The following is a 23,647-nucleotide window of genomic DNA, read 5'->3' as shown; positions in this document are numbered from 1 at the left end:
CTCTAAATGTTCTTGTGTACCATTTCTGTGTTAGGAGCACTTACCATGAAAACAACCCTTATAACGAACTTTCATATGCACCACTGTTGTACACAGAACTCTGAAGTCTATTTCTATCTTTATCTATCACATCCCCCTTCCTCACTCTCATGAACCCCTATTTTATATGTCTGATGAAACTACAGATATCATACCTCCTGACTCCAAAACATATTACAAAATGTATAACATATTAGTATGTTAATAATCACAACAGAGAATAATGTAGAGCTCGAAAATAAGCCATATATACATGGCCAACTAATCTTTGACCAAAAATGCCCAGAATGTGTGATAGGAAAAATGACACTCTCTCCACCAATTCAGTTTAAAGGTTGTCTTGAGAACTATGATGGACAAGACTCTACAAGAATGATCCTTATGAGGGGGTGACATTGAATGAGCTGGATAAAATATACAATAAAAGGCAAATTTAGACTTTCTGCTCCCTCAATGTCATTGAGTCCATTGATCAATTTTCTCACAACTGAATAAACTGGGAATCAGGTAAAATCACTTGGGGTATCCATTGAATGCCCAACTCCATTTGCCCTTTTCCAAGGATAGCCATGGAAAAGTGTTTTTATCAGAGACATGGCAGGCTCTATAGCCAGACTATTTGGCCGGCTACATAGTAATGAGCTAATCAGATATCCAATTTATGTATCCACGTAAACAAATTATATGGAAGGAAAAACTACCCACTTGAGTTTTTATATAAAGTATTGTCAAAAGTTTATAAAGAATGACTATCCTCATATCTCATTACTTTTATTTTTTATTTCTAATCTACAAGTGTTTTTAACCCTTTTTCCTATAATTGCTGAGACTATTTTTTTTTCAAATGTGAAAGTAAGACCACTATCACTTTTAAAGTCACCTGGTTTCCATGTGACTCTTCATTTTTACTTGTGGAATGAACCCCAGGAGGTGAGGAGGCAGGTGTTTGGTGGCTCACTGTAGATTTAGAACTCTTCAGTTCCATGCCATTAGGTTTTTATCATGTTTTAACTGAAGGTTATTGGCAACTATAAATTAACATTTCTCTTTCAGAACTATTGTGGCCTTGTCAAAGACCAAATCTATCTTTAAGGAGATATTACAATTGTCATCGTAAGGAAGAAAAATTTAAGTGATTCTCATTTTGCTTTATGCACTGTCTGTCCAACCTCTTGACATTGTGACATAATGTTGTGATTTACAAGGCTCCTGCTCAAGGGGTGCACAATTGAGTTACAAAAAGAAAAAAATATACATACACTTATAAAAACCTTAATATTTTGAGTAAGTTTACCATTTTGTGTTGGGTTGCAGTCATAGCTATTCTAGGATGCATATGGGCCTCAAACAGCAGTTGCATATACCTACATCACAGTGAATATATATTTTATATTCACATAACTTTTCTTTATATACCAAGATATTGTGAACTATTCAGTTATAAACTTGGTAGTGGGTACATGGCAGGGGGAGGGGAATGTCAGTTATAGTATCCTTTCTACTTGACATAATTTTCATCACTATGAATCTTCAAGGCTATTACTGATTCCAGGATAGAACATGTTAGAACTGAGATGGATTTTTAAAATTTCCATAAGTATTTAATTTTATGGGTGATACAATTAAGATCCAGATAGAACAACCCTAACCCTAATCCACATTAAAAGCAATAATAGTATGAACTAGAAATACTGTGGGGAGCCGTGAAGCTGGAGAGGCATTCGCCATGGCAAGATGGCGCCTACTTCCGCTGTTAACTCCTAGTAAACAACTGTTTGTGCATGTGCGTAGAGAACTGTTTGCGCATGTGCGTAGAATGAAAAGTCACGGCCCATTCTGGGGCGTTATGTAGGGTAATGAGCGAACAGCCAATCATGGGCAGACACGCCGCACTGTGGTGTATATAAGCAGTGCGGATTATTGGCTCGACCCTTTTTTCGCTATGGATGGAGACAATAAACGTTGCTGCAGAAGGAACCTAGTGTCCGCGTGTCTTCTTGCTGGTGAGACGACTGCGCGGGCTACAAAATACAGGCATTCTATAATCTGAAAGCTTGCCTTCTGCCTGATTCCAACTATCTAACATTCTGAGGAAGCCCAGGACCTGTATGATGTAGGTAAAACATGGTTGACTCACCAAGAATGATTCAGTAATGCCCATCTGAATGATGTCACTAAGGTAAATCCATGTGAAACATTCATCTAAGCACACAGACCATACAATATCAAGAGTGAAGCTTAATACTAACTGTGGTTGGGGTGATAATAACATATCAGTGAAGGTGCATCAGTTATAACCAACATACTGCTCCAGTGAGGGATGAGGCTCCTCAGGAGTGCTAGGCTATTCATACACACACACACACACATGCACACACACTGGCACTCACAAACACACACACACACATACACACACACACAGAGAGAGAGAGAAAGAGAAAGAAAGACAGAAAGAGAGAGAGAGAGAGTCTAAACTTATTCCTTTGTAATAATTGTGTGGATATGAATTTTTACTGTTCACAGGTTAGTAACAAGTGCACAAACTATTAAAAGTTAAAGTGGCCACTATAAACCAGTGTGCTTTTGTATGTGTATGTAAACTTGCAAGCCTGTTTGCACAGGTACCTTTGGAAGCTAGAGGAAGATGTATGATCCCCTGGAGCTGAAATTATATAGGAAGTTGTTCTGAAAAATATGTTCTAGGAACTGAACTCAAATCCTCTGGAAAAGCAGTAAATGCTCTTACTCACTGAGCCATCTCTCTAGCTTCAGGGTCTTTAAAGTCTACTTGGGTGGTGGACCACCTCTCCTTCTATGATCACATTCCTTTAAAATGGAGGTACTGGGTTGTTTCCAGTTTCTGGCTATTATAAATAAGGCTGCTGTGAACATAGTGGAGCATGTGTCCTTATTCCATGTTGAAGCATCTTCTGGGTATATGCCCAGGAGTGGTATAGCTGGGTCCTCTGATAGTACTATGTCCAATTTCTGGAGGAATCACCAAACTGATTTCTAGAGTGGTTGTACCAGCTTAGAATCCCACCAGCAATGGAGGAGTGTTCCTCTTTCTCCACAACCTCACCAGCATCTGCTATCACCTGAGATTTTTATCCTAGCCATTCTGACTGGTGTGAGGTGGAATCTCGGGGTTGTTTTGATTTGCATTTCCCTGATGACTAAGGATGTTGAATATTTTTTAGGTGCTTCTCAGCCATTCAGTATTCCTCAATTGAGAATTCTTTGTTGAGTTCTGTACTTCATTTTTTAATAGGGATATTAGGTTCTCTGGAGTCTAACTTCTTGAGTTATTTATATATATTGGATATTAGCCCTCTATCAGATATAGGATTGGTAAAGATCTTTTCCCAATTTGTTGGTTGCCATTTTGTCCTATTGACTGTCTTTTGCCTTATAGAAGTTTTGCAATTTTATGAGGTCCCATTTGTCAATTCTTGATCTTAGAGCACAAGCTATTGGTGTTCTGTTCAGGAAATTTTCGCCTGTGCCTATTTGCTTGAGGCTCTTCCCCACTTTCTTTTCTATAAGTTTCAGTGGATCTGGTTTTAAGTGGAGGTCCTTGATCAACAACCCAGATGTCCCTCAACAGAGGAATGGATACAAAAAATATGGTACATCTACACAATGGAATACTACTCAGCGATTAAAAACAATGACTTTATGAAATTCTTGGGGAAATGGATGGATCTGGAGAATATCATCCTGAGTGAGGTAACCCAATCACAAAAGAACACACATGGTATGCACTCTCTGATAAGTGAATATTAGCCCAAAAGATCAGAATACACAAAGTACAATCCACAAACCATACAAAACTCAAGAATAAGGGAGACCAAAATGTGGATACTTCATTCCTTCTTAAAATGGGGAACAAAATACCCATGGAAGGAGTTGTGGAGATTAACTATGGAGCAGAGACTGAAGTAAGGACAATCCAGAGACTGCTCCACCTGGGAATCCTTCCCATATTCAATTATCAAATCCAGATACTATTGTGGGTGCCAGAAAGTGCTGGATGACAGGAGCCTCATATAGATGTCTCCTGAGAGGCTCTGACAGTACCCGACTAATACAGAAGTAGAGGCTCACAGCCATCTATTGGACTGAGTACAGAGTCCCCAATGATGAAGCTAGAGAAAGGACCCAAGGAGCTGAAGAGCTTGCAGCCCCTTAGGATGAACAACAATATGAACTAACTAGTACCCTCAGAGCTCCCAGGGACTGAACCACCAACCAAAGAGTAAACATGGTCGAACTAATGGCTCCAGCAGCATATGTATTGCAGAGGATGGCCAAGTCAGTTATCAATGGGAGGAGAGGCCCTTGGCCATGTGAAGGTTCTATGCTCCAATGTAGGGGAATACCAGAGCCAGTAAGCAGGAGAGGGTAGGTGGTGAGCATGGGGAGGAGAGAGGAAACAGGGGTTTGTTTTGGTCTTTGTTTTTGTTTATTTTTTTTTTTATTTTTTTCAGAGGGGATCCTGGGAAAGAAGATATTGTATGTCATGCAAATATAGAAAGCATTTAATAAAAAAGAAAAAGAAATGGAGTTACTCTTTGCAGTCTCTGCACAAGATCACAGGAAGGGTGACATGTCCTTGTCACTGTTTCTTTCTTATGCCTGTTTTTATTGAACAAAACTTGGGAGGTTTTCAGGAGAAGAAAATCTATTTCTGAAGTGTGTAGATACCCACTTAAATTTTATGATAGACAAAGAATATGCTTGATTATTAGAAACTTACTTTTCTAATTCAATTCACATTATTCAGTGACTTCTCTGATAAATTCATAATCAGTCCTGTCACCAACCATGTTTATTTTCCCTAGCACTCTGTACTTTTAGCACTAAATCCAGATAAGTCTGGGGCCAACTGGGATATGTTAACCTTCCCAAGACCATCTGTACAGGAAGGTCAAATGTCTCAGCCAGAGTCACACAGCAAGTTCATGACAACACTGGGTTAGTGTCATAATTTCCATGTAGACCTCTAACTAAACTCGTTAATTTCTATGGCTCAGATTTTGATTGCTGCCTGCCATACTCTCACTCTCTGAAGGCAAATGAATAGTGGTGGATCATCTTTTTTGGTTTTTGTTTTGTTGTTGTTGTTGTTTGCTTGTTTGTATTTTTTTAGGTAACAAACAAATCTGTTTGATTCCACCGTCTACCTCTATGCTCTCTTGTCTTAATGAAGGCGCTCTGATCCTCAACTGCAACTGTGACAGGTGGCCACTTTAAACACGCCAGAAATTCACAGCCCAGTCTTTATCTTCCGGGTTTCTAGCTACAGCACAGGTAAACAACCCAGGCCCACGCAAGTTCACGCACAAAGGACTGCGCGGTAGTAACATTTATCTTGTACATGTTCCATTTATCTTTGGCAAAAAGCTTCAGCCCCAAACTATCTTAAGTGATCTCAAAAAGACAGTGATAAGTACCTTGCCCCGTCATTATTGCTCCATTTTATCACAGTGGTGATAGCAATAATGGTGACTGTAACCCCCATCGAGTCCATTTAACATGGCTCATTTTCAAAAGCCATTCGATGCCTTGTGACAGTCTGGCCAGGCAGTATGAAAAGAACACTTAACCCCCATGATCTGAAGAAGACTTGGAGTGGGGAAAGAAGAGCCTACAGTCAGAGCGGAGGCGGCAGAACAAGGGAAGGGATGAAAAAGCCCATTGATTTTATGACAAGGGGCAGAGCCACTGTCAAAACTGAGCAGCGCAAATTGAAGGAATGTTTCAATTAGCTGTTTGCAAGAGAAATTCCTCCGAAGTTCTGACTCACCAGCTTCTGTTTATTGTTTCTTAGGTGTGTGCCGTGGCTTGTCCATGTGTGCACACCTGTTTGTTTGTTTTGTTTATTTGTTTGTTTCTATAAAGGAGGAACTCTAGAATTAGAACTTCCATTAGCAATCACAAGTGTTGAAGCAGGCACATCACACTCTCAATAAAATAGTCTGTGGTGCTCCTGTGACCTAGGCAATGAAGGCCTGGGTGAAAAGGGAGGTGGAGATTGGTGGGCCTGACTGCCACTCACATACCCTGACAGGAAACCGGTAAACCTGCTGCCTTTTCTGCAATCTCTGTCACTCAAGTTCATCCATAACCTTTCTGGGGTTTACTTAGCAAGGGTTGAAATTGTTAGCAAAATGCCCTGGCTTCTGGAGGCCATGGATATGGAACAGCATGGAGGATGGACAGCCAGTAACTGTGTGAGGTAAACCAACTTTTCTTACCGTCTTGCAAACGCTGCATTCTGAAGGAATGCTTAGCAGCTGTTGTCACCAGCACTGTCAAACTAGAAACCTTGATAACACCAGGACAACTGACCATAGGACCAGAATATCTCGTTCTGAACCCACTCTTAACCCTCATTGGTCATATGACCTTAATTATAATAGTTTGTCCCTTCAATGTCCTTGTCAAAGAAATGAGAATAATAAGTGCTACTGCATAATGCACCTGTAAAATTGAAGCAAGATGATTCACCTGGAGTGTCTGGTACATAGTTGCCCCTACAGGCAAGTGATGCTGATTCTGATTAATCCATATAATATATATAATTTAAGCTCAACTTTCTGAAGTTCTTAGTTAATTAATTCCTTTCAAAATATCTCAAAATATATTCTTTCTATAAAACACACTAAAGGTCACTTAGGCTTAAAAAAAATTTAAAGAAAAATTTAAAAGCCTCTGATCCCATTTTTAAAGTTCAGGTTCCATTACACAGGGACCTTGTGATCTTGATAAGTCATAATCACTATATTTAACATCAAGGATAATATTACATGATATCTAGAAGTTCACAGTTTAAAGTTATGATAACCTGGTGTTGAATATTTATTCTGCCACTTTTTAAAGATATGGCATTCTAAATACCCATTGCACCTGCGCCCTGGTACCCATTCTTTAGATTTCAAATTGAATGGCATTTCCCTCGAAAATCTTCACTCTTTTATTCTACATTTTCATTGCTTCCCAGGACACTTCCTAACTGATTATGAAATCAACATGTAATTCTTGTCCTCATTTCTAAAATCTCCAAGAAGGCAAAGCAGGAAAGTAATGGGATCTGAACTTCCTCTCAAGTCATTGATGGTTTAGAAGATGCCATAAGAGGGCAATGCAGAAACCTGAAATTGAACTGGACATGAACACAGTGACTTAGGTGACATGCTAGTGACTTAGATGAGATGACACTAATAAAATCTACAAGAGGAAAGTTTACTCTAGATCTACTTCATGGCCTGGCCTATAGGATTTGCTAATGAATCTGATGTAAGATTAAAAAAGAAAGAAAAGAACCAAGATTGATTTCAGGGTGTTGGGCCTGAGCAAATTGAATATATGAACAAGCATGGTTTTAGACAGGGAAAGCAGAAGAATTAGATGGAGCTCAGTAGAGTCCATTTTAGGAACAGCTTTAAATATTATGCCTATGAGACACCCAAGCAGACTTGTCCAGTGAACCACTGTTCGTTCACTCATAGTTCTAATGGGGGAGGTCAGAGCTGGAGACAATGCATTCATTGTTAAAGCGGTGAGACTCAGTGATATCACTCAACAGGAATGATCCAGGGATGACTTACTAGAGCAATCCCATTGGGGAAGTCAGGGGTGATACCAAGCCAATAGAGAGCCATGAGACAAAGCAGTCACTATGGAAAGACTAGTAAGCCCTTCAAATGGAACTGACTGATAAGCCATACGAAGTAATGAGGAAGCATAGAATTTCCCAGTTGGTTTTCCAAGATGATGATCATTGCAAATCTTGACAAGAGCTATTGTAGCATGCACTGGGAACAACAAAAAAAGGAATATGATTTAAAAGTTCATTTAAGAGAGAATGGGAAATCATCAGGGAAGATTTGATGAGATATGAAAATGAGATTGTTTTCATCCTCGGTGGGATAGCAAACATCAACGCAACAGCCTGCATTCAGTGGTGGTGAAGCTGTGAGGGCCATGGAAGCTGTGCACAGTCCCAGATAGAAATGGTGGTTTCCATACAACCGCATTAGAGAACTCTCTGGCAGTTTCCTTGAGATGAATTATTTGCTTTCTAAAATACTTAACACACCCACAATGAGAGAAACTGAAACATCTACGCATTCAAAAACTTGTACACACATCTTCAAGCAAACCTCCGCATGGCAACCTAAAGACATGAACAATAAAAGCAGCCATTACCCGAATGGTCATTCCAATCCCACTACATGAACACAACTGAAGGCTTCTGCTAATAAACCAGAAGGTTATATATACAGTGATGTTCTGTTGGTTGACAAATTTAAAAAAATACATAATATTGAAGGACATAAGTCAGACTCAAATAGCTGGTTATGGTGATTCCATTCAGACATGAATTCCCCAAACACTGTGCTATATAGTATAGAATTCTTGGGGCAGGGGGACACTAATCGTTGAGGAACAGGGTTGAAGAAACTTTCTGGAGTGTACGATGATTCTGGATATTTTTAAAAGATGCTTCTTATTTTAGTGTAACTAAGTTTAAAATCATTGATATGAACACCTCAGATCTGTGTACTTTATTAAAGATAGCCACTTTAACTTATAAAATGAAGGGTCAAAGGGGAGGACAGGGGAAAAACAAGTTTTGTACAACTCTGCATGGGAAAAAAATTAAGAGTGGTGGTCAAAAGAATTAGGAGATAATTGGAAGGCCAAGGAGATTTAAAGATATCCCATTCACTTTGTAAGAACAAACTTTATGTTTTCATACTGGCATAAAAAATAAATGATGATATATTGGCTTTTAATACCTTAAGTTTCAAGTCTGTCATTAGGAGAAATTAGCTGTGAAACACTGGGCATAAAACCTGACATGCAGTTAGAGCTTCCCATATTATAGCTCACAGTACCATTATTCCACAAGGGAGCCTTGGGATGTTAAAAACAAAGGATTCTCTGCCTCCAGTCCAATTACAGTACACACAAAACCTGACAGCCAAGGCTAAGCATCCTTATGACTTTTGCTTTGTGCTTTCACTAATGGCTCCTCCCCATGACCTTGTCTACCCTACTTCACTGACACTATTTATGACAAGGTCATTTGCCACTCTGCTTATAAATCTGAAATTTGCAATGCAATTAAGATTCAGAATTACTAAACTCTTAAAACTGAACTCTCATGGACTAAATAGGCCCAGTCAGTCACTATAAAGATTTTAGCTTATCCTTCCTTAAAATATAGTTGTTGCCCTGGTCAGTTGCTGCTTGACTTTTGAATGTGCATTTAGATTGCATTTCCATGGAGAAGTCCTTTCTGCTCCTAAACACTAGAAACAGATATGACACAATCAGGTGTTAAAAAACTCTTAATTTTCTTAGCATCTCTTTCTCCATCTAAGGTTTGTGTTCTCCTTTCCTTTGAAAGGCTTATTATCTGACAACATCTTCCAAAATATTGGTGAGAGTAAGAGGGTATTGATGCTGGGCAGTGGTGGCGCACGTCTTTAATCCCAGTACTTGGGAGGCAGAGACAGGCAGATTTCTAAGTTCGAGGCCAGCCTGGTCTACAGAGTGAGTTCCAGGACAGCTAGGACTACACAGAGAAACCCTGTCTCGAAAAAAACAAAAAAACAAAAAAACAAAACAAAAAAAAAAAAAAAGAGGGTATTGATAAGACTTAGCAAGTTTAATAAAGGAAATACTCTACTCAAGACATGCATTCAAACATAGATCCCTGGTCTTTATTGCAGATCAATTGGGGCACAGAGTACTTTGGTTGACCATCTGCCTGCAATAAAGTATAAACATAGAGTGAGCCATGGCTGTCAGTCAGAACTTACAACAACAACAAAAAAAAACTCATTCCAAGATGTAATATGAATGGACTCTAATCCATTTCTTAGTAGAATACCATTCCCATGTGAAACCTAAGGAGCACAGCCTCTACTGTCTACCTTTATGTAAGTATTCTGGTATTATACATTCCCCAAAGAGTCACCTAATAATCTCTGAATATAGCACACTAAGGGTTTTACACCCAATAGTTATAATCTTTTCCACATTACTCTCACAAAATAGGTCCAGTGCCTACAAACTACATGGTCATACTTACCAGAGCAAAAACCCCACTCTTGGTACTGAATTTCTCTATCACTTATTTTTGTTGTTGTTGTGACCAAAAACCTGGCAGAAGCAACTTCTAGGAAAATGTTTATGTACAATCAGAAGACTTGGATTGACCATTAAAAAAACAAAAACAAAAACAAAAAAATGGCTTTTAACAAGTTTGGGAGTCAACTCACATACAACCAACTTAGAAAGTGGTTAGGGCCCCAGGATGAAGACTAGGGTATTCCCTGGCAAATACAAACAGTACAAATTTTATTAGTCTTTTTCCAAAAGATCATATTGCATGCTCAGTGGAGGAAAAGAAAGCTACCTAGACATTTTAAAGACTGTTAAACACAGAATGAAGTTAGCATGAATACAGAGAGACCCCAAGCATTACTGGGGCTTCCAGTAGAAGTATAGACATAGGATGGTTAAATAACAGAATTTTGTCTGAGAGACAGTCTACAAGGTCTTTGGATTCACTGAGTAGTTGTTTACTATTTTTGCATGCACAAATGGGATCAGCACACTTACAGCTGGTCCTACTCAAAAACACTGAGCACTTCCCTGGTAAGGATTGGCTTTTATAGTCAAAAAAATACAAGTGGAACATTTTCTTGTCTTTGGCCAAGACAGTAAACCAAAAGCAATATTTAACCTTGAAGTAACAATGAAGCTAAATGGCACTAGTAGAGGACCTGACGCCACTTGGCTCTATTTTTTCTCAATTAGACCTTGCTACCAGATGGAAGACCTGATAAGATTAAAGCAGATTCAAAAACCCCACTAATTTTCATAATTGAGAACGGCTGGCATCAGAACAAGCTCCCAGCCAGGTCTACCTGTCCTGGAACACAAAACTACAATACCTCATTGAGAGGACCACGACAATCAGTCATGTAGCATAAAATCCTAGAGTTCTCCATGCTAATGAGATATCTAGACAGGCCCTGAGTGTTTAGCCAATGAGCTTCCCTTCCTGGACATCCCTTCTTGCAAAAGTCATTTAATCTCTGGTTCATCCTGAGTAAGACGTATATACTCACGTCTGACATAACAATAAAATAGTTTAGACAAGCAAAGATTGTCTCCTTCATCAAAGATAGCAGGAGGTGGGAGGAGGCCTTCTTCATAAGGAGATGCACCTAAATCTCTCAGGGAAGGCCTCTTTTCCAGCTCCTCCATATTTTCGGTACTCACTCAGAGCCAGGCTCAGCCACCTCTTCCTGTCTGACACTTATGGAAAGCACAGACCTAGGGACAACTGTTCCCTACTCCTCATGGTCCCCCGTGGCATCTGCGTACACAGGAGATTGAGAGCCACTGCTGTCTCTCCCTGGGAAAACACAGGCTGAGGCTCCCTATCTCAGCTTGTGTTCTTTCTTCCCTGAGGGACAGGCTGGTGGTGCTCCAAGATCCCAGCAGCAAGGCAGGCATGCAGCCGGACAGTTAACTATGTATTCCCTGAAGAATCTGACGAGGTCCTAGAAGAAAACCACAGACATTACTTCTAGCAGCCTTAATCAGAAATATATGCCAGATGCAGTTATCTTTGCTAAAGCAAACATGAGTTTACATGCGTCATATGTGACCATAACCTGATAAATAGATTCAAGACCCAGCACTGTAGAAATTGAGACAAGTTGCACTGATGTGGAATATATAGCATGACACATTTAATTTTTTCCCAGAGATATGTTCTTAGTTTTCCAGTTCTAATAAGTCTAAAGATAACTGGAATATTTTGATGGCCACAGAAGCTCACTTTGACTCACAATCGTAACTTCATATTGCTTGGACCAGGTGAACAAGAGGTGACCAGCACACTGGTGACTTTAGGAAATCATATGTACTCTAGAATTTAGGAGCTGTCAAGAAGGCTCAGGAGCTAAATATCCTTTAGAGTGTATAGTACTCCGGTAGCTAAAGATAGATCAGGACATACTCTCCAATATAAAAGCAAGTCACTATGTCTTGTGCTGCCCTCTGTAAAAACTGAAGACACATTTAGCTGCTTGTGTCTATACATGCCACACCTAGTGGCAATCATACAAAGAATAATCATCTGTGAGTCAGGCCCAGGAGACAGGAGTTGTCTGTAGCAAGTCCAGCCTGTAGAGGTGGCATTTTACCTCAATGACGTACCGGTGATCTTAGAACACCAGAGGTAGAAATGGATTCCATGTCATGTTTGTGGGAGGGGAAAAAAATCTCAGTACAACCTCTGGAATTCTAAAGCAGAACATGGTCTTTTGCTGAAGAAAATTAAAACCCTTTGTGAAAAGCGATACCATGCTAATCTACCCTAATAGAATGAAGCCTGACTCTTGGAATATCAATGATCAAACAACTATAGCTTCACGTAAGTGTTACATATTATCACAAACGCCAGATGATAACATGAATGGGTAATATATATCCTGTAATATCTGTATATAACATATATCCTATATATTTATCCTATCTTATATACACACACATATATATACATATATACATATTTCATATCACATATATACATATACATATATACATATATATACATATACATACATATATGTGTATGTATTTGTTTGTGGGGGGGTATAAAATAGGATAAAAATGGTGTCTCTGAGCTGGGCTCCACCAGAACCAAATGGTAGAATGGCATAGGAAACCTGAAGAGCCTCCTTGTTGTATTGCTAATTCCTGTGCTGTCCCCTACCAAGCTTACAGCAAAGGCTCTTTGCTGAAGCCAAAAGAACAAAGAGAGAGCCCATGCTAGGTTTATGGAAGGGTAGACTCAGTAAATGAAAGGAAGCTCTCCTTAGAGTTTAGGAAAGGAATTTAATGACAATGGCAGGAGGAAGTCTCAATAGGTGAATATTTAACAGAACACCTGCTCCTTGTGTACCCTGTGAGTAAGAAGAAGTATTCCAACACTGGGATAAGAAGAACTCAGGCAAACGCCAAAGGCCTAAAGAGAAGGACGCACTATGAAATGCTGAAGACAAAGAAATCATGAATGGTAACACATAAAAAAGCAAATGGGATTAAATATTTATTGTGAAAATCTGTCATGTTGCCACTTGTCTAAGAGCATTGGCCATAGAAAAAGGTCCTAAGGAACCGTGGGTACAGAGATGAACTATACATGGACTCAGAAACCTTGACTTCCAGCTACAAACGCTATCATGTCTACTCTTGAGGCTGTACGATCAAACTGACAGTTTAAAATTTTTCATTTATTACTTTTCCTGCTGATATGAGAATCAACTTCTTTTAGGAGAAGTATTTGTTTCAGCTCACAGGTCAACGGCATGCAGTCTGTTATGGTGGGGAAAGTTGGGAAGATTGGGAATCAAGAGTGAACTGGGTCCAAACTTGGATCACAATAATCCTCTAGTCCTAGTGTTATAATTTGAAGTCTATGCCCTCTTAACCCAAGGATCTCATGACCTCAGAAGAGTCCTACCGCATTAGAACCAAATTACGCAAACATAAGAACACCTGGGAAACATTTCATACTCAAACTACAACAAAGATTAAGACGAAATCCTTAGTTAGGCATGATTTCTTTAGGATACCACGTGATCTCTCAGTAACATGTAGATTACTTAGATCCTCAAAGCATTAGCAGTTTACTACTTCAGGGACTCTTATTTCCCATGTGGATTTGTCCTTCTGCTTACAGAGCCTCAGCCAGCACCTATCTGGTGGTTAACCACACATAGGACCCATTTCACATTGTCTATAGTATAAGAGTAATCACATGAATACAGGATGTGATCGTATCACATACCATGGTGTCTAGGAGCAGCTGGCCTTGCAGATATTGGAATGCCTACTAAACCACAGCTGCTTTTCAGCTCAGAGGGTATACTCCTGAAGTGGGTTTGGCAAACCATCCAGACACCTGTTTGCATAAATAAAAGATTTACTAGAGCACTGTGTCTTCATTCAGCTGTGTGGTGTCTGTAGCTGATTTGGCGTTACAACATCAGAGTCACATTGCTGTCACAGCACACACATGGCCCACAAATTGTAAAATAAGATACAATGAGTAGTGAACACCATTAGAAATAAGAGACAGCTTCAGGAAAAAGAGCGAGTCTCACTACCACAGCTGGTAACATGCTTGACTTCATGTTTTGCACCCCAATGGTTCTGAGCTGTGCAGGGCACAGAACAGGTCTGGATCCTCAAATAGCATGACTTTTAGGAGACATAAAAAGAGCCTCACTGAATTATACAGAACCATGTGATCATCTGGAAAAATGTGTATATATCTCAGGAAGCAGGGTGCAGTCACAAGAGAAAGATGTTCCTGATGTTCCCTTGAAGAGTGAGCAGCTGCCTCATACTGAAAGAAATAAGACCAAACGTTCCCCCAGGTTCTGTGTCAACGTCAGAGGATGATGTCACCCCAGGCTTGTTTCTTGGTTACTTTGAGTATTTTAAAATTAAAAAAAAAAAAAGACAACAATAAACCCTGACAGAAGCAACCTAAAGACTTTGCTTAGTGTGTTCACAGCCCTATAGTGCAGTTTTTCATGGTTTGAAGGCAGGGTGAGGCATAGTAGCAAAGCCCTAAGCAGTTTGTCATCTTATGCCTGCAGTTCAGGGAGTGAGGAGTTTCCCTGCTTGGCTAGCTTTCTCCTGTTTACTCAGCACAGGTCTCTAGCCTAGTGAGTGTTGCCTCCCTTTAGTCTGGGTCTTCCCACCTCAATCAACCTAAGGAAGATAGTCCCTCATAGGCATCCCCAGATCCTGACCTAATCTATCCAATTCCACATGGCTATGCCTGGTGTTTTGTCTCTTAAGTGATTGCACACTCTGTCAAGTTGCCAGTCAATCCTAACCACTCCAGTGTCCAGTGTGCCTCATGGAACAGCTCACATCTCGTGTGTGTGTGTGTGTGTGTGTGTGTGTGTGTGTGTGTGTGTGTGTAAGGAAAAGACATGAAGTCTGACTAAGCTGATGTAATGTGGCTGGTGGCATGCTCCAGTTAGTTAATAGCCATGTTGCATATGACAATCGTATTTGTGTAATTCCAATTACCTGCCTACAGACATCAACTCATGAGCTTGAACTCAGCCATAGTAGGAAGAAGTGTGCCATGGAATACAGTGAGTGGCTAAAATATGTCCAGACCAGTACTGGGACACCTTGCTAAGCAGTGGTCATTTCATGTTTCACTGCCATGTTGGCAGAAACCTTTTTCAAAAATATTATAGTTCTTTTTCTTGCTTCTGCTATTGATTCCCTCTCTCTCCTTTCATGGGTATCAATCCCTATTAAGGATTCTACACTCCAAATTTACCTCAGTTTCTGCCTCCAAAGAGTCTAGCCTGCAACATGAAATTTCCAATAAAAATGGTACTGTAGTGCCTCCTCATATAGAAACAAACATTTTAATGTTGTATGCAGTTTAACTAACACTATAGACTTTTTAATATTCTGATCAGTAAGTAGCAAGTAACAAAACTAATGATACAAAATTCTAGTTCTTTTCAATAGACACATCCATAGGAACATACACTTTAACAGAATATCAGAGAGGAGACTGCTACATCACCCTTAAAGATCCAGGGTGAGCATTGCTGTTTAAAATGATGCTGGATATTCTCTGTGTAGATTGTTTTTTTGTTTGTTTGTTTGTTTGTTTGTTTTTTGGGTTTTTTTTGGTTTTTCAAGATAGTTTCTCTATATAGCCCTGGCTGTCCTGGAACTCACTCTGTAGTCTGTGTCGATTCTTCAATTGCCTCAACACATGACAATTGCTATACCACTCCTGGGCATAGATCCAGAAGATACTCCAACATATAATAAGAACACATGCTCCACTACGTTCATAGCAGCCTTACTTATAATAGCCAGAATCTGGAAACAACCCAGATGTCCCTCAACAGAGGAATGGATACAGAAAATGTGGTACATCTACACAATGGAGTACAACTCAGCGATTAAAAACAATGAATTTATGAAATTCTTAGGGAAATGGATGGATCTGAAGAATATCATCCTGAGTGAGGCAACCCAAATCACAAAAGAACACACATGGTATGTAATCTCTGATAAGTGGATATTAGCCCAGAAGATTGGAATACCCAAAGTACAATCCACAAACCACAAGAAACTCAAGAAGAAGGAAGACCAATGTGTGGATACTTCATTCCTTCTTAAAAGGGGGGACAAAATACCCATGGAAGGAGTTGCAGAGACCAACTACGGAGCAGAGACTGAAGGAAGGACAATCCAGAGACTACTCCACTTGGGAATCCTTCCCATATTCAATCATCAAATCCAGACACTATAGTGGATGCCAGCAAGTGCTGGATGACAAGAGCCTGATATAGCTATCTCCTGAGAGGCTCTGACAGTACCCGACTGATACATAAGTAAGTAGAGGCTCACAGCCATCCATTGGACTGAGTACAGGGTCCCCAATGAAGGGGCTAGAGAAAGGACCCAAGGAGCTGAAGGGTTTGCATCCCCTTAGGACTAACAACAATATGAACTAACCAGTACCCTCAAAGCTCCCAGAGACTAAACCACCAACCAAAGAGAACACATGGTGGGACTAATGGCTCCTGCAGCTTATTTATAGCAGAGGATGGCCTAGTCTGTTATCAATGGGAGGAGAAGCCCTTGGTTCTATGAAGGTTCTATGCCCCAGTGTAGGGGAATGCCAGAGCCAGGAAGTGGGAGAGGGTGGGTTAGTGAGCAGGGGGAGGTAGGGATGGAACAGGGTTTTTATTTTATTTTATTTTATTTTTATTTTTTTCATAGGGGGAACTGGGAAAGGAGATATCATATGACATGTAAATAAAGAAAACATCTAATAAAAAAAGATGTGTATACACACTGACAAAAAAAAATCAAAATGAATTAAAGATGGATGAAAATACCCCAATTGTCCTTAAGGCTTTAAAAAACATGCATCTTCTTAAAGAGCCATCCATAAATGTAATCACTAATTCTTAGTGACTTTACAGAAATGGGAATCTAGACATTTCGATGTGAGGAGGGGCCAGCTGTCATCCAGAATTCAAAGAAGGAAGCCAAGCACACACACACACACACACACACACACACACACACACACACACACACACACACATGTATTAACCATTGATTCAGGGAACCTTTTTAGATAGTTCTTTCTGAATGTGTCTTCTTATTCTATGTGTTTCCTTTGGCTTCCTTATTTTTGAGAAGTTTTGTCACAACTGAATATCCATTTTTCAACATAATTTCTGACTTCCCTTTGGCCTCCAAACCGCTCTTCATTGTGAAGTAAGATTCTCTCAGAAATCTTCCAAGTCTGCCCTAACCTTGCCCTTAGAATTCAACCTTGAACTGGTATATGCCAGCCCCACCCACTTCTGCACCTGACTCCTGAGTACTCAATGTGGGAAGAGGATGGAGCCGTCTCCCATTCTATTCCTCCATCCAAGTTTTCCAGGAGAGGAGACCAGAATGCCAGCGGTTCCTCCTGATGGGTTGGGGAACAGGAAGGAAGACACCATTCCTAGAACAAGAGAGATACTTTCCCCACAAGTCAAATTTTACTTATCTTCATTCCAGTAAGGCTGATTCTTGTGAGAACAGCTATCATTTCGAAGATCATGCCACAGTTTCTAAAGGGCCTTCCCAGCAGGAGAGAGCCATGGGTCAGAGCATAGTGTTTGAAGGTAAAGCTTAAATATGGAAAAGGGACGTTTTGGTGACAGTGAAGGTTGGGGTGAGGAATAAGGCAAGCAGACAGCAGTGAGAGGAACAAAACTAGTCCAGCGAAAGAAACAATGACCGAAGAACATAAAGGATTTTTTTATGGGTTGTGGAATGCCTTTTCTGAGGTTGTGGAATACGTTTTGTTGAGACCAGTAGTAATGATTTCTAAATTGTTCAAGGTTTCTGGATGCAGTGAGATTTCCATAAAGGTTATATTGTTAGTGCTACAAGACTAGGATATTAGCCTGGTTTGTATACAGAGTTCTTTCTCTTTCTTCCAAGCACACATGGGAATAAAATCATCTAGGTAGAACTAGAAATTCAGGCCACACACATAGAGTAGTGTGGTGATAGGATACTTGACATGTAATGAGATGGTATGTTGTATAGAAAATGCCAGTAAATATTTCCTTTCTGGTTGTCTTAGTTAGGGTTTCTATTGCTGTGACAAAACACCATGACCAAAAGCAACTTGGACAGGGAAGGATTTACATTGTTTTATACTTCCACATCATAGCTCATCATCCAAGAAAGGAACTGAAGCGAAGTCACCGATGAACTATTACTAGATTGCCCTTCATGTCTTGCTCAGCCTGCTTTCTATATCATCCAGGACCATGTTCCAGGTCCTCCTGACCAATTACTAATGAAGAAAATGCCACCGCAGACTTGACTACAGGTAGTCTCAATTGAGAGTCCCCATTCCAAATTATTCTAATTTGTGTCAAATTGACAAAGCAAAAAGAAAAAGAAAAGAAAAAAAACCAACTTACCAGGACTAACCTGTCTCATCTTCTCTTCAGATATAAGATACTAGATTTCATCATTTTAACAAAGAGTTCACAAACCAATCTTATGTGGAGGAACAATATTTTACAGAAAATGAGAAAAGAAACAGAAAATGTTAGCATGAGTCATTGGCTACTGACTGGCCTCCTGCCCTTTAGACACAATGAAGGTTCACTATGTCCCCAGGCCGGAAACACTTCTGATTCTGCCAGGACCCAGAGGTATTTGTAAGAAGATCAAGTCCCTTTTCTATAATGCTCTCAGCCTTTCTGTATTTCTTACATTTATTTATGATCCCATTCACCCTTCATCATTTAATAACAGAATATTTCAGTTATCTATCTCTAAAAAGAAACTCCAAGAACATTTTAACATTGTGCTCTTTACTTCCTCCCAATAAAGGAAAGGACTCGCCATAGTCAATCTTAAAGATGTTCCTTTTATTATTATCATTTTTATTTGTGCATACAGGGGGAGGTACATATTTGTGTAGGTATCTGTGGAAGCCAGAATATAGTGTTAGCTTCTCAGAGCTGGAGTTATACATAATTGCTATCCATCTGATACAGGTGCTGGGACTCAAATGTGGAACTTCTGGAAGAGCAGCAGATACACTTGACCATCACCCAGCAGATCTCTAGGGCAGTAGGTGTCCTCCTCTAGTTTGGAAAACTCACATAACCTAGCCTTTACCTGCCTATTTCATGATTGGTCATTTGACATTTACAGCTGATAGTATTTAAATGGAGAGGAGATTTTTGCCAGCCTTTTCTGAATGGGTAGAACATATCAACCCAAAATATGGTCAAGTTCAGCAAAGAGAGTGGAGGAGTAGGCAATGAGACATAATGCTTGCCCAGCTTTTCCAGGCACAGCTGACAGAAAGCAACCAGCATGACTCCAATTTCATTAAGATAAGAACCAATCTGGCTACTAGCCAACAAAAATGAGGACACTTAAAAGAGGCAGGTTGTTTGATGAAAGAGTGGTCCAATATTAGATAAAATGTTCAACTGAGAACCATCTTGGGATTCCAGCTCATAATACCATACAGTAACATCAAAAGTGGGGGGGGGCAGCAAATCTGGACCCAAACTTAATTTGCCAACAGGAGATAATTCAAAGGGTGGAGTGTAACCATTGAAGATGGAACCAGGTTTACTTGTAACTAGTTCATTTTTCTGCAATTCTTGGTGAAGTCATAGTAAACAATGGGCTGGGAGTTCTCCATGATCTGAGCCAAATGCCTCTTTCAACACACTAAATGTTCGTTTCCTTTGTCGATTTCTTTCATAACAATGGCCTAAAATCCCAGTAATAGAAATTCTTTCTCAGCAGAGTCTGTGACTGCTCTCTACATCCCAGTTTTATTTCCCTACTAATCCAAGCATCAACACCACACAAGCCAATCTGCTCTTCAGTCTTACTCCCTCAGGACTGGACCAGTGTACTGCACTGTAATCAAGATGTTTATCTGAGCTGGTTTTTTCTCTCCTTCAGATGTATGCCCACCTGTGAAACATCCATGTTAACAGCTCAGCATCACAAAGCACAGAAAAACCAGCCACTGCCTGGATTTCTATCCTATATTCTCCTCTTCCTTAGAAATGTGACTATCCAGAGCAATCTCCATGACTATTCTCAAATATAAACTCCACAACACCATGTCTGCTGTTGAGGACCAGTCTCTCCATATTATATAGACCATATGCACTTGTCCTCAGTAAAGTCATCCATCAGCTTTATAATTCCTCTTTCACGTACATTTTGCTCCATATGCTTCATGTTTACTACATACAGCTCTCTAAAATGTGTGGGTAAAAGGCATAACAAAATGTTGTAATTCTTACTGTAGCTTTGCTGGTATAATCATAAACATATATTTTCCCAATCAACAGTTAAAATACAAGGTATTCTTTTCTACCCAGAAAATAAACCTACATCACATTTTATAAGTTTGACAAATATTATCTTGTTGTTATTTTTATATTGTGCTTCTGTATTTGATCATATGTGTGGTGCAAATAATAGTCCCACAGTGATTGTTTGGGGTTTGACTATTGTAAATAAAGGAGAAACTCCCTCAGCCCTCTCCTCTCATTGCATAGGAAGCAGTTGACTGAAAGGACTCAGGGACAGAGTATAAACAGATCATGATGTTAAAAACAGCAAAGGTCCTTTCTTGAAGAACATTAAGATGAAAAAGGGGGTTGCTTCAGCCACAGCCACAAGGGACCATGTGGCACCAGAAAACTTTATGTATAGAAATTGAAACATATATTTAAAAAAAAAAAAGCTAGGATCTAGCTACAGGAGCAGTTTGTCCAGATAAATAGCTAAAACATAAAACTTTGTTGATGTTAAATTAATTATGTATTTGAATTTCAAGTTTTTGTAGGGGGAAAACATATCAATAATGTGATTGACCGACAGAATAAGAGAATTGACCTCTAGAGCTTACTTGAAATGTGCTCAGGGAAAGGCTCACAAAGCAGAGAAGACTTTAGTCCTGAACCAGTGTAATTAAAACTAGACAATAGTTCACCTGGGACATTAAAGCAAATGTTCTTTCTTGGAGTGGAAAATGTCTCCGAAACATTCTTGATTGTTCTTCCCCTCATGATACCCAGACCCTGATTCTATAAACTCTTTTGGTCTACAGTAAAAATATACCACTGTCTTCCTACTACCCCTTCTTAGACAAATCACAGCTATCTCTTGTCTATGCAAGTCACTTTTTTCTCTTCTCGGTTCCAAACTTTCTATCTAAATCCAATTCTCACCCAGAAAAGGAGGATCAGGAGTTTTCCCTCTCCTACTTATGCCCTCCTCAGTCTACCCAGATCTTGAAAGATTTATCTCCCCTGTGCCTTGCAGACTCACCTTTCTCTCCCACACTCACTGAGCAGCATCTCTCATTAGATTCCTACCACTTAACCAAATCTTCTTCCAAGGTCTGTTTCACCCCAAGGCTTTCAGCTCTTTCCTTCTTCAACACTCCAGCCCTCATATGACTCTCCTCATGTTCAGCATCTTCTTGTCTCTAAGGTCACATCGGGAGGTCACTATCCTAAAAACAAATTCTCAGGCATGTCATCTCTTCCTCCCTGATTTCAGTCACATGGCCACATTTCATCAATACAGGCCCATCTGAAATATTGTTGAGACCAGTGCCTCCACAGTGACTAGAGTAAAAAGCTGGGATGCTTCCCAACCCACACCTTTGTGAACCAGGAAACAGAGGATGGGTAAGATATGGGGCTGGACTATAAAAGCTGAAAGCCTCCCTATAGTGATGCATTTCCTCCAAAACCTTCTAAGAGCTATCACCATCAGTGGGGTCCAAGTTATCAGACACATGAGCTTGGCTAAGTGAATGCTTCATATTCAGATCACAAGTTTACTCTGGAACTAAGCAGGTGTGGGGCCATGGTGTAGGGAGCCTATGGGAAGAAAGAACAGGAGCACTTATTCTCATCCTAGCTCTTGACTGGCATGTTACTTTTGTCTCTGTTCAAGTCATTGTGATAGATTATCTTGCATGTAAGAGAAAGTTTGTCTATTTGTTTAATTATTAATGGAGAAAAGTATATGCTGTGTGTGTGTGTGTGTGTATGTGTGTGTGTGTGTGAGAGAGAGAGAGAGAGACAGAGAGACAGAGAGACAGAGAGACAGAAAGACAGAGACAGAGAGGGGAAGGAGAAAGAGAGAGGTATGTAGTATGAGTACACTTGTATTCCGAAGCCATTGGATGCCTTGATCTGCCACTATCTGTCTCATTCCCCCCAAACATGATCACTCCATGAACCTGGAACTACATTAGAGACCAGCAAGCTCTGTAAAACCCCTGTCTGACCCCCACAGTTCTGAGGTTATAGATGTGCATGGTGCCTAGATTCTTATGTAGATATTGCACTTGAATTCAGGTCTTCATGGTTATAGAGCAAGCACTCTTGGATGTTGAGCCATCTCTTTAGTCTTGAAATTTGCCCTTCATAACCAAATGGTTACACACACACATGCTTGCACACACACACACACACACACACACACACACACACTGCAGATGAGAAAGTATTATATTCATTTTTACCCATAACACTGCTAACTTCTTTATGAATTTATACAACTAACGTCAATTGAGGAAAATGTACCTGCAGTCTTAATTATAATTATTAATGAGTAATACTTGTACAAATGACGGGACTTCACTGTGATGCTTCAGTACATTCATATACTGTGTTTTCTTTTTTCTTTTTCTTTCTTCTTTCTTTTTTTTTTCTTTTTTTTTTTTTAGTCAGAACCACTTTCTCTTCTATTCTCTTGTATTCCACCCTACAGCATGGGATCTTCCTCCCCAAAGTGCCCCTCTTCTATGTTTGGCTTCACTAAAAGTCAACAAAGTTGTGTCATGGATCAAAACCCTGTTCATTTTATGGTCAGATAACTGTCAATTTCATGGAAATACTACTGCTTCTCTGCACGTGCACCACTTGATGCCAACCAGGAGTTGCTAGTTTGAAGCACATTTGAAAATTCCAAGAAACCATGTAAGTCTTTACATAGCCATGTTCTCATTTCTTTTGAGTAAATATATAGAAATGAGATGGTGGGGTCATATGACAGATTTTTATTTTCATTTATGCTTTCTTCATGTTTGTACTATTTTACATTTTCACTAGAAATTCATGGAAGTTACAGTCCCTCTATAGCTTCCTAACCATATGATATAAACTGGTTTTATTTTAGTCAATGGAACATGGTGGTAGTGGTGGTGGTATGGATTCACCTGGGTTAATTGATAATTTTAAGTTTTGCTTTCTGTTATTTTGGACTCTTTTTGGACACAGGTCTTCCTGTTATTGTACTTACATTATATGACTACTGTATTTCCTTTCCTTTGGGATAAATGCACACACCTAGCATAAAGGTAAGATTACAAATTTAAAACAATACATCGTGACTGATAGCTGACAGTAAAACAATGAAATTACAT

The sequence above is a fragment of the Mastomys coucha genome, unplaced genomic scaffold (genome assembly GCF_008632895.1).
Source record: "Mastomys coucha isolate ucsf_1 unplaced genomic scaffold, UCSF_Mcou_1 pScaffold1, whole genome shotgun sequence".
In the NCBI taxonomy this organism is placed as follows: Eukaryota; Metazoa; Chordata; class Mammalia; order Rodentia; family Muridae; genus Mastomys; species Mastomys coucha.
The sequence above is the reverse complement of the archived record's forward strand: the minus strand, read 5'-3'. Positions refer to the sequence as shown.